Raw genomic sequence first — 14,923 nt, forward strand, 5'->3', positions numbered from 1 at the left:
ATTTCCATGGGTTTCTTCAGGGTATCCTTCTGGCTTCCTCCCACAGTCCAGAATCATGCATCTTAGGTTGATTGACAATTCTAAATTGCCCATGGATGTGAGTGTGAGTGTACATGGTTGTTAGTCTATACTGTATATGTGGCCCTGCGATGGACTGGTGATTTATCCAGGGTGAACCCCTGCCTTTCACCTGTAATGAGCTGGGATAGGCTCCAGCAACCCCCCACGATCCTGTAAAAGATAAAGCAGGTATACAAAACTGAATGGATGGATATTATGTATTGGTCATTTATTTATTTAATTGATTTATGAGAAAATGATCTGAATGCGTGTTCATCACACAATACGTCGGCAAATCCCAAAGATATTCCCACCAAAAGCAGTATATTTTATTTCCTTGCCGTTTCGTTGTCATTTTCAGTCTATCCACACCATTCTTTGACCATTATTTACGGCTTAATCCTTCATAGTAGTGAAACTGCTTCATCCGCCGTCATTTCATATCCTGCCGGCCATTTTGCTGACTTCTCGTGGCTTTTGGCATTTTACATGTCGTGAGCTTTCAAACGAGATATTACACTTGGACGAGGATTCATCCATCAGGACTCTACCATTGAACGTAAACTCTGGAGCGCGGCAGCCATCTTGGATCAGTGACGCACAGTTGCATAACGCATAGAGCGAGAAGCACCGAGAGACTCGCACAGAGCGCAGTGATTTTTGGATTGAGATTTTACATTTACGAAATCATGTACCATCAATCATCAACGTATTTTTTAGCCATATTCTCTTCAAGGAGTTGCTGAATCTAGGCAGTGGTGTATATGCATTGCTATCATGGTGTTTTCCACTGTACAAACTAAAAAATAATTAGACGAGGATAAAAATGTCACATTTTTTCTTTGGTTTATCACAATTTGCTCAGGCATATAAACATTCAAAATTTTTCTGACACTGGAAATGTATGCTGTGAGGTCTTAGTTATCCATTGAGACCATGATTATGCATATTGTCCTTATAATTGAGGAGATATTGTTGATTTCATTTGGATAGGCCTGTTCAGGCGAAATTCACTTCCAAAATCCCTAGGGGTTAACAGGTTAAACTAGAGTTACAGTGTAGTACTGAGATTAACATTGTTTAAATTTAAATTCTGAATGGTGTAAATAATTCTGTAAAAGGGAGCAGTAAACAAATTCGTTTTTAACCTTGATTTAAAAGGAACTAAGTTTCAGAATTCCTGCCGGGAGATGCTGCTGGGAGTTTGTTTCCAGATCTGTGGACCATAAAACTGAATGCTGCTTCTTCATGTTTCGTTCTGATTCTGGGGACACTGAGTACTGTATTTTCCAGACTATAAGTCGCTCTGGAGTACAAGTCGCACCGGCCATAAAATGCATAATAAAGAACGGAAAAACATATATAAGTCGCGCTGGAGTATAAGTTGCATTTTTGGGGGAAATTTATTTCATAAAATCGAACACCAAGAACAGACATGTCATCTTGAAAGTCAATTTAAAATAAAAATACAATAGAGGCAACAACAGACTGAACTAGACAATTTCTTGCAGAAATTTTGAGAGTGCCACGGCGGGCTGCTGCAAATTTGTGTACATTTTACAAGCAATAAAGGTGAAGGACTCAATACCGAGTCCAATGACACCACCCATGACTCTCTATGTGAAACCATTCAAAAGATATTGGACTTTAACATATCAGCCAATCAGAAGAAGGGGTGGGGCTAATTTGCACCAATGAGGGTCAGGGACTCGATACTTAGTCATTTGACACCACCCATGTCTCTGTATGTCAAACCATTCAAAAGATATTGGACTTTAACGTATCAGCCAATCAGAAGAAGGGGCGTGGCTAATTTGCACCAATGAGGGTCAGGGACTCGATACTTAGTCATTTGACACCACCCATGTCTCTGTATGTCAAACCATTCAAAAGATATTGGACTTTAACGTATCAGCCAATCAGAAGAAGGGGCGTGGCTAATTTGCACCAATGAGGGTCAGGGACTCCATACTTAGTCATTTGACACCACCCATGTCTCTGTATGTCAAACCATTCAAAAGATATTGGACTTTAACGTATCAGCCAATCAGAAGAAGGGGCGGGGCTAATTTGCACCAATGAGGGTCAGGGACTCCATACTTAGTCATTTGACACCACCCATGTCTCTGTATGTCAAACCATTCAAAAGATATTGGACTTTAACGTATCAGCCAATCAGAAGAAGGGGCGTGGCTAATTTGCACCAATAAGGGTCAGGGACTCGATACTTAGTCATTTGACACCACCCATGTCTCTGTATGTCAAACCATTCAAAAGATATTGGACTTTAACGTATCAGCCAATCAGAAGAAGGGGCGTGGCTAATTTGCACCAATGAGGGTCAGGGGCTCGATACTTAGTCATTTGACACCACCCATGTCTCTGTATGTCAAACCATTCAAAAGATATTGGACTTTAACGTATCAGCCAATCAGAAGAAGGGGCGTGGCTAATTTGCACCAATGAGGGTCAGGGGCTCGATACTTAGTCATTTGACACCACCCATGTCTCTGTATGTCAAACCATTCAAAAGATATTGGACTTTAATGTATCAGCCAATCAGAAGAAGGGGCGTGGCTAATTTGCACCAATGAGGGTCAGGGGCTCGATACTTAGTCATTTGACACCACCCATGTCTCTGTATGTCAAACCATTCAAAAGATATTGGACTTTAACGTATCAGCCAATCAGAAGAAGGGGCGTGGCTAATTTGCACCAATGAGGGTCAGGGGCTCGATACTTAGTCATTTGACACCACCCATGTCTCTGTATGTCAAACCATTCACACCAGCCCCCCGCGCTCTGACAAGGACCCGGCCTGGAACTCGGTCCCGGACTCTGCCCGGGACCCGCCCCAGGACCCAGACTCGGCCCCGGGTCATCACACCAGCCCCCCGCGCTCTGACAAGGACCCGGCCTGGAACTCGGTCCCGGACTCTGCCCGGGACCCGCCCCAGGACCCAGACTCAGCCCCGGGTCATCACACCAGCCCCCCGCGCTCTGACAAGGACCCGGCCTGGAACTCGGTCCCGGACTCTGCCCGGGACCCGCCCCAGGACCCAGACTCGGCCCCGGGTCATCACACCAGCCCCCCGCGCTCTGACAAGGACCAGGCCGGGGACTCGGCCCCGGACTCGGCCCTGCACCGGGACTCGGCCCCGGTCTCGGCCCTGCACCGGGACTCGGCCCTGCACCGGGACTCGGCCCCGCACCGGGACTCGGCCCCGGACTCGGCCCTGCACCGGGACTCGGCCCCGGACTCGGCCCTGCACCGGGACTCGGCCCCGGACTCGGCCCTGCACCGGGACTCGGCCCTGCACCGGGACTCGGCCCCGGACTCGGCCCTGCACCCGGACTCGGCCCCGGACTCGGCCCCGCACCGGGACTCGGCCCTGCACCCGGACTCGGCCCTGCACCGGGACTCGGCCCTGCACCCGGACTCGGCCCTGCACCCGGACTCGGCCCTGCACCCGGACTCGGCCCTGCACCCGGACTCGGCCCTGCACCCAGACTCGGCCCTGCACCCGGCCACACCGCAGACCGGGGTGGGTTCTGTCCTGCAGCAGACAGACGCCAGCATGAAAGCAGAGGCCTCCAGAGCTGATCTGGAATCGTTCGGGGGAAACTTCAACCTGCAGCTGGAGGACAGTCTCAACGACACCTCGGACAACCCCAGGACCGAGGACGAGCAGCAGGTGCTGCTGTCCCAGCTGCTGACGGACGGAAGCTTCAACATCAACAAGTCTCTGACGCAGAGCCGACAAACGACAAACGGCTGCTCGGGTTTAGACGATTCCATCATGTTTGGCAGAGAAAGAAAAGCCGCTGTGATCTACGACAGTGAAGAGGAAGAGCAGGACGAGCAGGAGGTGCAGACGCACCCATCGTTCCACGTGCGTGAGGCCTTCACGCCCTTATCAGCGCCCAAATCAGCACCCAGGAGTTCCAGGAAGAGCGTGGGGGGAAGTGCCGCTGTGGTCTTGCACCTCCTCCAGTCCTTCATGGAGGATGGGGAGGAAGAGGAAGAGGAAGAGGAGGAGAGGCACTCTGAGGAGGACAATCCTGACGAGGAAGAGTCACGTGTGGAGGATGCTAACGGTGAAAGTGGCAGCAGGGACAGGGATGCTTTAGAGTTGAGCGCAGAAGAAAAAGAGGAAAGTAGAGCTATCTCTTCAGCTCACAGTGAGCATCAGCTGGAGGAAAACGAAGTAGAGACACTAGGAGACACGGAGGAGGAGAGCACAAAGTACCTGAGTATGGAGAACGAGTCGTCGGAGGAGGAGGGCTGGCGCAGCGTGCCCGAGCTGCCCTCTGGGGAGCGGCTGGATCCGTGCACGGCAGAGCCGGCGACGGAGCCGGAGCCGGAGCCGGAGCCGGAGCCGGACAGCTACGACGCGCTGGTCAGGAAAGGGAAGGAGTGCTACGAGCACGCCCAGCTGCAGGAGGCCCTGGACTTGTTCGTGAGGGCCATCGACATCAGGCCGTCCAGTTCATGACCATCCAGCTGTACCGCAAGCTGACGCAGAGATGCTGACGGGGGGATCCTGCTCCACCGCCCAATAATGTTTCAGAGAGGTCGGATCTAAAATATCCAGGTCCAGGGACCTAAAATTGCACTTTTTAAATGTTTTTTCAAAAAGTTTTCATTAAAAAATAAAAGTCAGATTAAAGTAAAAAAAAAAAAAAAAAAAAAAAAAAAAATTCAAAAGATATTGGACTTTAACGTATCAGCCAATCAGAAGAAGGGGCGGGGCTAATGTGCATTCCCTGGGTCATGTGACCAGTTCTGGGTCACATGACCCGGAAGTGTATACTGTATTATGCTGTATATACTGTATTGGAATGAGTCAGCTAGATTTTCGGTTTTGACAAGCCTGAAATAACTTCACCCTGTGATGAAACCGTAGCTCTTAGCAGAAAAATGAAAACATTTTGAGAAACAGATAACCTAGCAGATTCTCTAAATGTTATTTTCATACAGATATTCCTTAAAATGTGTTAGTAACGGCAATTCACACGGTGTGTGTGAGCGCCGCGTGAGTGGCAGCTCGTTACAGCAGCTCCTGCTCACCTTTGAGGTTTTTCTCCTTTTTTTCTCGTTTAATTTTGTAATCTTGTTATTTTTTGTAAGTGTGTATATATTATTTATTACTCTGCACCATGGAGACCAAAACAGCGGTTTTGATCTCAACTTTTTTATTACTTTTTTCGCCGTTTACGTCCGTGTCTGGGGGTCCCGCAAGCAGTCCTATTGTTTACAGCAGGGATCAGCTGCTTGCGCTCCGCAACACCGCGCTGCTGCAGCCCCATGAGAGACCCGACGTCCCCCCCGAGATCAAGAGGAGGAGACGGGGATGCCGTGCCGGAGCTCAGCGCCGCATCAGGAGGAGGAAATACAGACCTGTTCTCCCGTCTGTTTTAATGGGGAATGTAAGATCTCTCCCTAACAAGATGGATGAGCTGGCGGCGCTGAGCCGGCATCAGCGGGAATACAGGGAATGCAGCGTGATGGTTTACTCTGAAACCTGGCTCACTGCGGCGATCCAGGACACGGTGGTGGAGCTGGACGGATTTAAGTTGGTGCGGGCGGATCGGACGAGAGAAAGTGGAAAGAGGAAAGGAGGGGGCCTGGCGGTGTTTGTGAATGAGAAGTGGTGCAAACCCGGGCACATCACCGTTAAAGAACAACAGTGCAGCAAGGACATTGAGCTGCTGGCTGTTAGTATGAGGCCGTACTATCTGCCGCGGGAATTTACGCATGTTATCATGATGGCTGCATATATTCCCCCTTCTGCTAATGGTGATGCAGCATGCGATGCACTGAGCTCAGTCACCAGCAGGCTGCAGACACAGCACCCGCAGGCTCTCTTTCTGATCTCTGGGGACTTCAATCACGTCTCCCTGTCCTCCACTCTGCCAACTTTCACCCAATATGTTAAATGTTGCACCCGGGACAATAAAACTCTGGACCTTTTTTATGCCAACACCAAGGAGGCATACACCTCATCACCTTTCCCCCCGCTGGGCAGATCCGACCACAACCTGGTTCATCTCCTGCCTGTGTACAGACCCCTGGTGCACAGGGAACCAGCTGTCTCCCGCACAGTGACGAGATGGTCCAGCCAAGCTGAAGAAGCTTTGCAGGACTGCTTTAACACTACTGTGTGGGAGGAACTCTGTGACTCTCATGGGGACGACATTGATGGTCTCACTGACTGTATTACAGACTACATCAACTTCTGTGTGGAAAACACCGTACCAACAAAGACGGTAAGGTGTTTTTCCAACAACAAACCCTGGATTAATCCTGGCATAAAGGCTCTCCTGAAGGAGAAGAAGAGGGCCTTTAGATCAGGAAATAAAGAGGAGCTGAAGACTGCTCAGAAGGAACTAAGGAGGAGGATCAGGGAGGGGAAGAACTGCTACAGGAAAAAGATGGAGGAACAACTGCAGCAAAACAACATCAAAGGAGTCTGGAAAGGCTTGAAAAACATCTCGGCCCACAAGAAACCAGACTCCCAGGCTGTGGGGGACCAACAGTGGGTGAACGATCTAAATTTGTTTTTCAATAGATTTGATCAACCTTCTCCCCCTCCCCCAACCCAGCTCACACTGCTGCAACCCCTTTCATCTGCTTCTACAGGACACCCCCCCTCCCCCTCCTCCTCCTCCTTCAGTTCAACAACAGCCCCCCCACTGTCATCGACACCTTCACCTTCACCTCCAGCCCCACCCCCACCCCCACCTCCACTCCCAAAACAACAAAGCTCATCCCACAACCGACCCCCCACTGTTCCTACTCTCTGCTCTACCCCCCCACCCCCCTCCACTACCTCTGATACACCCCCCCCCTGCTCCAGCTTGTCCCTCACAACCCTCCAGGTGAGAAATCAGCTCAGGAAGATGAACGCGAGGAAGGCGGCAGGTCCGGATCGCATCAGCTCCAGGCTCCTGAAGTCCTGTGCAGACCAGCTGTGCGGGATTGTTGGACACATGTTCAACCTGAGCCTGAGGCTGGGGAGGGTACCACCACTATGGAAGACATCCTGCGTGGTACCTGTTCCCAAGAACCCGCACCCCAAGGACCTCAGCAGCTTCAGGCCGGTGGCTCTGACATCCCACCTGATGAAGGCCCTGGAGCGGCTGCTCCTCCGACATCTCCGCCCCATGGTGAGCCCAGCGATGGACCCACTACAGTTTGCTTACCAACCTGGTATTGGGGTGGATGACGCCGTCATCCTCATGCTACATCGTGCCCTGTCTCACCTGGAGAAACCTGGGAGCACTGTGAGGATCATGTTCTTTGATTTCTCCAGTGCGTTCAACACCATCCAGCCGGCACTTCTGGGAGACAAGCTGGAGAATGCAGGGGTTGACAGTCACCTCACATCCTGGATTCTGGATTACCTCACCAACCGCCCACAGTATGTGAGGACACGGGACCACACATCGGACATGGTCGTCTGCAGTGTGGGGGCCCCGCAGGGAACGGTCCTGGCGCCGTTCCTCTTCACCCTCTACACTGCTGACTTCTCCTACAACTCACCAACCTGTCACCTCCAAAAGTTCTCTGACGACTCTGCTATCGTCGGCCTCATCACTGATGAAGACGATAGCGAGTACAGAGAACTGTCCCAGGACTTTGTGGACTGGTGCCTGCAGAACCACCTCCAGATCAACGCGGGGAAAACCAAAGAACTGGTGGTGGATTTCCGCAGGTGTAATAAATCCCCCTCGACACCGGTGAACATCCAGGGAAAGGACATTGAGATGGTGACATCTTATAAGTACCTGGGTGTTCACCTCAACAATAAACTGGACTGGACTACTAATTCCTCTGCACTCCACAGAAAAGGCCAGAGCAGACTCTATCTGCTCAGGAGACTGAGGGCCTTTGGTGTGCAGGAGAAGCTCCTGAAAACATTTTACAACACTGTGGTGGCATCAGCCATTTTTTACGGAGTGGTCTGCTGGGGCAGCAACATCACAGCTGCAGACAGAAGGAGGCTGGACAAAACCATCAAAAGGGCCGGCTCTGTCGTGGGCTGCTCTCTGGACACAGTACAGGTGGTGGGAGAGAGGAGGATGATGGCTAAGCTATCATCCATGATGGAGAAGGACTCCCACCCCATGAAGGACACCTTCAGAGCGCTGGAGAGCTCCTTCAGCGACAGGCTCCTTCACCCTAGGTGTGTGAAGGAGCGCTACAGACGGTCCTTCCTCCCTGCAGCTGTGAGACTACACAACCAGCACTGCTCACAGTAGACCACAAACAATACAAACAATCCTGACAATAAAAACCTGTTTTATTCATTCTCGTTCGTTCTATTTATGCCCGTTCTGCAACGGGCATAAATAACATCTGTAAATATCCATCTGTTTTTCTTTTTGTATACTAGAATTTTTTTATTTATTACTATTTTTATTCTCCTTCTTATTCTTATTCTTATTATTATTGTATATACTGTTTATAGTGTTATAGTGTTTATTATTATTATTATTGTTGTGTGATATTGTGTGATATTGATGCCTCTTGTTTTGCACTATCCCCTTTGCTGCTGTAACCTGGAAATTTCCCCTCTGGGGGACTATTAAAGGATTTCTTATCTTATCTTATCTTATCTTAATTCGAAAACAAAAATGAGATTTTTTTGAAGAAAACTTCATTTAACATGGGACTCAATGGAGAGCGAGACAGGATTTGGCGTGTCTGTTGGGCCCCCCGTTAAAATTGTGTGCACACCACGCCTGTCATAGTCACATTTTATGAATCTCAACATCTATGTCTACATTCTGACCAAAAATTATCTTTCTAGCTTTTACGGTTTGCCCGTGAGCTCGAGTTACAAATAAAAATTATGATCATTTTTCGAAAGTCTCTCCACTCTAATGAATTCGAACCGCACTGAAGATTTGACAAAAAAGTGATTTCCAGTCCTCGCTTGAGCGCTCATATCTTGAAAAGTGTACATTTTAGGAAAAAACAGTTCTAGGTTCAGAGAGAGAAGAGAAGTTTTCTTCCGTTTTGAAGTTTGAATGACATTTCTACGTGCAAGTATGAGAAAGATACGTGACTGAGAAAAAAGGTGAATTTCGTCTTTTTTCTCCCATCCGCTTTGAATGGCGCCATAGGAATACATGGGACGTGATCTCCCCATTAGTTTGGGAAATTTGGAAATGTTTTCGCACTTCGTGCAAAAACTATTTGTGCCATCGCTCTGAAAATCCACAGGACTGTAGTTAAATTCAGGCCCTACAACTTTCTAATTTGGTTCAGAATTTTTCGAGTAACGGTGTGCGAGTGGTGAGGCCCCAAAAATTCTCCCAATGCATTCCGGATGGGTTTTAGCGCGCACGTTTGTGCACGTTGCGCAAAAACGTGCACGCCAATCGCTTATAAAAGTCATAGCACACGATTCCCGATTAATTTGCACGTTTCTACGTTTTTACTTTTCGCGTTTTCTCAAAGCTCTAGGAGGAGTAGCGAACCGAAATCTGTCCGGAAGAGGAATCAGAAGAATAATAATAAACCCGCAGAATAACAGTAGTGCCTCTGGCCTCCGGCCAGAGGCCTACTCCTCCTTGCTATTGCATAGCTTTGGAGGAGTCGTGCCTCTGGCCGGGGGCCGTGGCACTAATAATTGTACGGTTTGCTTACGTTACATGACACAATTGAGAACGTGCCTGGTATGTTAACACAACATATTAAGAGTTATTCAGATAACTCTAGCATAAATAAAATGCTAAGACGTTTAGCAAACCATTCGTGTCACTCCAAATAACGAAAATCCAATGAAATCTTCATCTTCGGTGTCACTTTTAAACAACTCCGCTAACTTGTAGAAGATGCGGTGCTTCCTCTTCTACGTCGATTACGTCAGACTCATCGTCAGTTGCAGTTCGCCCTCTTGTGGTTTAGTGTGAAAATAACATGTGAAATGATATCCCGGTAATAATGTGTTAATAATTTCACACATAAGTCGCTCCAGAGTATAAATCGCACCCCCGTCCAAACTATGAAAAAAAAGCGACTTATAGTCCGGAAAATATGGTATACCTGAACCACAAGACCTGAGAGGTCTGGATGGTTGAGATGGCAACAACAAGTCTCTGATATGTTTTGGTCCTAAACCATTCAGTGATTTATAAACTAATAGAATTATGTTAAAGTACCGGTATATTCTCTGAGATACAGGGAGCCAGTGTAAGGACCTCAGAACTGGAGTGATCCACTTTGTTAGTTCTAATGAGAACTCGGGCAGCAGCATTCTGGATCATCTGTAGCTGTCTGATTGACTTTTTAGGAAGACCTATGAAGATGAATTTGACTGAAGAGAAAAGCATGGAGTTTTTCAAGATCAAAATACATAATTCCCTTAGTCCTGGATATGTATTTCGGGTGATAGAAGGCCAACTTTGTAAATGAAGGTTCAGCTCCATGTCCATGACTACACCTGGGCCTTAAAAGTGATTTTTAGATGTAATAACTGAAGCTGTGTGCTGACTTTCAAACACTCTTCTTTTGGTCCAAAACACAACTAATTCAGTTTCATTTTTGGTTAAAATGAATAAAATTATGGCACTCATTGATTTGTTCTATGCATCTACTCAACATTTGTATGGGCTCATTGTCACCGAGTTACATTGTAAAGTAAAGTTGTGTATCATCTGCAGAGTTATGGTGATCTAATTCGTGTTTATTACCGTATTGACCCGAATATAAGACGACCCTGATTGTAAGACGACCCCCTCTTTTTCAAGACTCAAATTTGAAAAAAGACTTTTTTAACACCAAATTAAATTTTTATACAGAAAATAATTACAGTACATCTGAAACAAATGATTATAACAATATATTTGAGAGAAAAAGCATGTTATTTTGCCTCATTCAAATCATGATCTTGAAGTTTGCATCATAACTTCTTCGACCCACTTTTCTCCAGATTGTCGCTACGTTTCACCATTTTCTGTTATCTCTTCTGTTATTTCCTTGTCTTTTCTTTCTTACCACTATTTTTTATTTTTCTTCTTCATGCTACTGCTATTTTTATTTTTCTTCTTCGTGACAGGGGTTTGCTTTGCCCTGGGAAGTTAAGTTCAGCATTCGCTTTAAAGATATCTGGCGCCATCTAGCGTTGTGAATGAGTATAACGTCTAGACCCCGAATGTAAGACGACGCCCACTTTTTCGGTCTTATTTCAATGCAAAAAACCCCGTCTTATATTCGGGCCAATATGGTATTATCTGAGCTAGCGGAAGCATGTATATGTTAAATAGGGAGGGACCTAGGATAGAACTATGCGGAACTCCACGTATAATTTTTTGTTGATTCAGATGTGAAGTTACCTATTGATACAAAGTGGTCCCTGTCCTTTCAGTAAGACTCAAACCAAAACTGTGCCAGAGGATGACCCAATTCTTCACTTGCTCTAGTAATATACTATGGTCAACGGTTTCAAATGTTATGCCGAGGTCCAATAATACCAGCAATGTGGTTCTTTCACAGTCTGTATTTATATGGATTTCAGTGAACACTTTGACAAAGGCACTCTCATTGCTGTGGTGAGCATAGAAACCAGACTGCAATACTTCAAAGTGTTTGGTCGGTGCTAAGAAGATATTTAACTGTTGAAACACAGCTTTTTCAATAACCTTACTGATGAAGAGAACATTTGAGATGAGTCTGTAATTTTGCAATAAATAAATAGCAACTTGTCCAGATTGTTCTTTTTCAAAAGTAGTGTGATGACTGGGGGGAAACACCTGACAAAACTGAATCACAAGACAAAGTAGATGAGTAGACTTGGTTAAAGGTTTCCGTTGAGTTATCCTTATAAAAAAAGCATTGTTTTAATCAATTTACTTTGTCTACTTGAGTCGATGGAAATGGTGCTTTCAAAGAAGACAGAAACATTGTCAGACAAGGCAACATCGGTCAAGAAGACCTTGGAAATGCTAAGATCCTGGTGACCCTTTCCCCTCTCTTACATTCTCTACTTTTACCTAGAAACTGAAGTTGGGAGGCGTTGAGTCTATCAAAGAAACTGTTTCTGTTGAGACCATAACATCAAGATTATGCTCAATATTGAAATCATTGATTAAAAATGCATTTCCTTCATGTGTACAGAATTAATTTTTTGCAAAATCTTGTTGCAAAAAAGCATGGATGAGTTAGAAAAGAAAGAGCTTGAAGGAAGCATATATTCCATATCCATCCAGTTGGATCACCAAACAGACTTCTGCTGCCGTTGCTGGTGGAATAAAATGAACAAGAAGCCGCCGTCAGAGTCGCTCTTTCTCTGATGTCACATCCTGACTCAGACGTCTGACTCCCAACCCCCCGACCAATCGGTGGTGGAGGGTGATGACGTCAGATACAGCCCAACTCCCCCCTCTGTAAAAATAGTTTTCATGTAAACAACACTTGTGAGTCTGTTCCAAGTCGTAGTTTGTGCCTCCACCTAGTGGCTACAACTACAATGTGCAGTTTATGTGCGTTCACGCAAATGCGTGAATCTCGTTTCCCATGAGTGAAAGTAGCATTTGAAAACAGTACCATCTGTTCAAGAAAAATAGAAAACACCCCCCTTTTGCATATTGTGTAACTTGGTACATGGTCTTTTTCTGTTTTAGTAGAATTTCCTTGGTATTTTTTTCTTTTTTTAGTGTGAAATCAAAACATTTAATTTTAGAACAAGCGTGTGAGGGGGAAAAAGAAAACAGAAAACTTGTTTTGCATCCACAAACAAAAAGGCAGCCTAATACCAAAACAAATGAGAGGTATGACCACCCCTGCTACACCTATCTCACAATGACATCTTCCACATTTGCAAACCATGACAAAGGTCTGTTTGATTGGTACCAGGGTCTAAAAATGTGAAAATCAGGAACGATCAACCTGTGAGGACCACTTTTAGAGCCGAGCGAATTTCCTCTGTGATCACCAGAATCAATCACCTCATTCTAGTAGCTTTGTCACGACTTGATCCTTCAATCTGTCCAGAGCTTCCATCCCTGACGAGCAACAAGCCTTTAGGTGATATCTTCAGACAGTTTAATGCCACAGCTCGTTCTTTCTTTCTTTTTGTTTGAAAAGTGTTTTGGTAGCAGTTTCCTACAGTTTTGCGATGTTAGCTGTTTGTTTGCCTTGATTTGAACCCATGTGGTTGACTTCGTTTTTTTTTTTTTTTTACCTTTACTAATTTTTTTACTTCCGGCTTGTTCTTTAGGATAGCCCATGTGCCTTTAGCCCTATAAAACCAACATGTTTTAACACATGCGTTTCTGAGACGTTTACACCTCCCCACTATTCAAACTTTCAAACCCAATTCTATAAAATTTTAATATAAAAGTCAACATTGTTGTAGTCAGTGTAGCCTTAAATCTTCTGGGTATCAAATGTGACTAAAAATATATAGATGGTAAAATGTTAAAAGCAAATCATAACAATAACCACTTAGGACCACACAGAAATGTATTACAATAAAGTTCTCAGCCATTGCTAATTATGCACATTTGTGTTCTTGTCTATTTAAAAAAAATCATCAGCCGAAGTAATGTTCCAGTTGAAAGCAAATATCTAGTCAAGAACAGAAGAAATCTATGGACGTATTCTAGCTGTTTTTTCAAGGTTGCATCCACTGGAAATGATGTAGATTTGAGACAGCAAAGACTCCCTGCATCAACTAATAAAAGTTTAGGTAAAAAAATTGTTGGTTATCAAGATACAACCTCAAATGTCATGTTTACAGTGTTTTTGCCCTTTCCCCTCCAATGATTTACAAATATAAAAGCATTAAACCTATTTTTAGGACACAAACACTTTGTATAGAAACAGTTATAAGCACTTTGGCAAGACAAGTCCATGGTCCATTGAATCATGTTAATGTTCAGAGTGTTTCCTTTATGGTCAACTAAACTGGTCTTTCAGGAATTGGAACATCAGTGTACTTGATTGCATCGTATCTCACCAGGCAGGCTAAAACATTCAAACTGCTTCCTACCATCCTCTGAAGTACGTTTTTCTAAGTCATACTTGCTAAACCTGAACTACCACATATATGTTAGTCCAAACTCACATAAGTCTCATGTGTTAGCCCCTTGCGAAAGGAGCATGCCTCTAGTGGAACAAAGTAGTATTGCACAATGTGAGCACCATCTCCACCCAATAGCACAGTGTGTCAGTGGCTCTGTATGCCCACATCTACCCACAGGTGGTATAACTACATGGACTGGCTATAAAAAATGTTTTTCTTCTTTGATTATTTAACATGTCAGGGTCTGTATAAACAGCACAAAGTTAGAGCAGTGACTTGAATATGTAAATTGCCCTTAAATAGATGGCCTGAATGGGTACACATACATCAACTCATTAATGTTAATACTGCCGTAGACATATTTAAATATCGCTTATTGTGGTGATCTAAACAGCAGATTCATAATTAATATCCACCATTAACTTTGTCTATTTCTCCTTTGAAAAAGTTTCTTGTAACATTGGGGGGAAAGTTATTTCTATAGACTACTACTTTATTGAAGGTAATTGTCAGGAATTGGTTTGTTAGGACCCAAACGCAGCAGAGCAGGAGGCAGGAGTTCTGAAAAGGGTGATTTATTCTCAAAAGCAAACCAAAAGCGCTACTGAGCAGGGTTAAAAAAAAGACAAGAGCAAAATCCCAAAAACCTTAACAGGACACACGGAGGGTGGAAACAGCACACACCAGCAGGGAGCAAAGGAAAGACAAGACCAGATATACACGGAAGGGTTGACGAGACACAGGTGCGGACAATCAGGGCAAATGGGACTGACAAAACCGTAACAGTAATATGAATATCCATGTACAATGAGCTCAGCTGCAGGGCT

Source organism: Cololabis saira, chromosome 2 (genome assembly GCF_033807715.1).
Source record: "Cololabis saira isolate AMF1-May2022 chromosome 2, fColSai1.1, whole genome shotgun sequence".
In the NCBI taxonomy this organism is placed as follows: Eukaryota; Metazoa; Chordata; class Actinopteri; order Beloniformes; family Belonidae; genus Cololabis; species Cololabis saira.